Raw genomic sequence first — 3179 nt, 5'->3', positions numbered from 1 at the left:
GCAGAATATTTTTTTACAAAAATAAAAAAATACCCTTTTGTAGAGCTCGAAGTCACGAACCTAGACATATAATTTTTTTAGTATTTTGATTAATTTAAATATTTTTTTATTAATTAAACATTGCGAGTAGGTTTTTAAATTTAAAAAAGAAGCTGATCAGGAATTAAAAAAAGTATATTAAATGATATTAAAAAATATATTTTTCACTAGATGAGAGAATCTTCTCCAAAAGGGTATAATTTTCTTTTGATAATAGGGATAAATTGATAAAATTAAGTTCTTTTAGGGATGTTTCCATGTGTAGGGGTTGTGCCTAGTTCAGATGCTTTCATGAGATGGTCAAAATGATGGGAAAAGCTAGTAGTATATACATATTGAGCTGGCATTGCTCCTGGTTCTAAAACTAGAGGATTAACCAGCAACATTTATTGTTTAACCACCACCAGTCAAGCGAGTGTGTCCCACAGATGTATTAGAAATGATACCTTGGGAAGGATGCAAAGCTAAGAAAATTGCTTTTGCTCCAAGAACATAAGACTGCTTAGGTTGTACCAAAAAAGAAGTCAATGTGATTCCCCCTAGGCAATAAAATACATTCACATGAGGAGGAACATATTTACTAGTGATATCATCCACAATCGCCTGAATCTCGAGACGCTCTTCGAACCAATCGTATACTTTATTGAGATAGGTAAACTCAAATCCCCCCCGAATAGAGGGAAGGGGAAAATGAAGGGCTCCAAAAAAGTATGACTTTATTAAATTGATCGATACTTGTTCCTACCAAGAAAAAAAGTGCAGCACCAATTAATCCATGAGAAAACATTTGTAAAATGACTCCATTGAGACCTGTATATGTCATGGAGCCAATTCCTATAATTACACAACCCATATGAGATATTCATGAATAGGCTATCCTTCCAAATTTAGCTATGTTGGACTTAAAAATATTATTATATGAAAAATATACATCAAAATTTAATAAAAAAATTAACACCGCATATATATGTCCTCTATTTGAAAAATTAAAGTCAGCAAAAAATATGTTCATTTTTCATTTTGTTTGGTGATGCTGACTAGAACCCTTGATTTTCAACAATAAAATCTCTCTTTGAATATATTAAAAAAAATATCAATTTTTTTTATAAAATTAAAAAAAATAATAGACATAAATTTCATTAATATTTCTATATTTGATTAGTATACATCATTTTGAAATGTCACTTTTATGCGGTCGAAGTTAAACAATTTTAGTTGTGTTGGCCACTTCCTTTGTAAAAGTGTGACACAACATTGTGCTTTTACCCTTAAATAATGACATTATGATACCTAGGGGAAGAATGAAATGAAGAGATGTAAAGAATGTAATGAAGTTAAGGATGTAGAGTATCTATTTATTTGATTAGTTCACTGTGTACTTTAGTTTTTCATATGTTTATGTTTAAATTGTATGAAGAATTCATAATGAGATTATTGAGCTAATGTAGATTAATGTGGTGTTGTTATCTTTGAAAACAAAAAAGATCTCTATTTTCCTAGATTAAGTGTTAGTTACTGTAGGGTTTCGTGGCGGGCATTACATTTGGTATCAGAGCAAGTGTTGCAAACATTGAGATCTTTGGTTAAGGTTGTAGAGCTTAATTTTGTGTGTTGTGCTATATTGTTCTCTTGTCTTGTGTTTGTTCTTCAGAATTATGTTTGAAAACATCATTAGGACCTTGGAGATTTTAGATGTTTTGTTTCTTTGTGCTCTCTCTCTCTCTCACTCTCTCATTCCCTCTAAAAACCATAATTGTGTGCAACATGTGTGTTTGTTTCTTGTGCATATCTTCTTGAAGTAAACAATGTTGAAATAATTGTATGCGGCTTTGATTTTAATGATAATTTATAGTGCTTAATTGAATGTTAAAGATTGCTTTTGGTATATAAATGACTAAGTTACAAAATAGGAGGAGAGTTTTCTCTACTCTCTTAACCGATGCTATGTCTAAAGGATTAGCTTATTACATAGGAGTAAACATTGCTTTTATTATGAACAGTGAAATGAAGTGTCTATATTTTGCATATAAATATGACTTATTATTTATCATGATGCATATGTGATGTGCTTGCATGGAATGCGTCTATATATATAGTAGTTTAATGATATATTTCTCTTACATTCCCCTCTTATTTTGATAGTAACTGATGATGTATTGGTACCAGTTAGAACTATTGAGTGTTTATATTTATGTGATACTGCATGTAAGAAAAGATTGTTTGTATATATCATATCTTCAATAAGGATTTAAGACTTCTAGTGGCATATGTAATGTTAGGAGATCTTATGAAAAGCTGGGTTTGCATGTTTTAGAGAATTTTGTAGGTAACAAATTGTATAATTAATATGGTATGCCTCTAAGAGAATTTAATCATCCATGTATGATATTGTGTTCATATATTGACTGATTGATAATGTTCTCTCTCTCTCTTCCCTCCTGTCTGGATAAAGGATTTATAATACTTAGGAGTGTATTTGATTTAAATAGAAGTATTGAATGTGCATTGGTGAATAATATTTTGCATACATTAAAAGAGAAGTTTGATTATAATAACTATGCATTAAAAATCAAAATTCATGTATTGCATCTATGATTTCTATTTAAGAAGAATAAGTTTTTGATTATGGAAAAACTGGTTTTGAAGGGACTCAAAACCCTTTACATCAAAATTAAAAAATATATATCAATTAACGCCCATAAAAAAACAAATCCATTTAGACAAAACCCCACAGGAATGAGAGACAACAAATAAAAACATAAAAGACCACCCAGTCCACCTAGACAGAAAAAAGCCAACACATACACAACAACAAAAACAAAAAATCAACCTAGATTTTTTAAAGTCTCAGTAACATCAGCTTCCAGCTGATGCATCTTCTTGGCAGCATTCTTCAGATCCAGAATGTCCTAGGGAGCTTCAACGACTCTCTTTGTCAAGCTTGCACGAGTGCATTTACCTAGAGGACCTGACTCCTCAGTACCAACAACCACCTCCTTTTCCACATCCACAACAGTCCTTTCCATATGAAATTTCTCCAACTTGCTAACCATGGTGGACATAGTCTCAATAGAGGCCTTAACAATATTATGACTGCTTTCCATAATGCCACAGAGGGTAGCCTCACATTTAGCAATCCT

This window comes from Cryptomeria japonica, chromosome 1 (assembly GCF_030272615.1).
Source record: "Cryptomeria japonica chromosome 1, Sugi_1.0, whole genome shotgun sequence".
Lineage (NCBI taxonomy): Eukaryota > Viridiplantae > Streptophyta > Pinopsida > Cupressales > Cupressaceae > Cryptomeria > Cryptomeria japonica.
Note: the sequence above shows the minus strand (reverse complement) of the source record.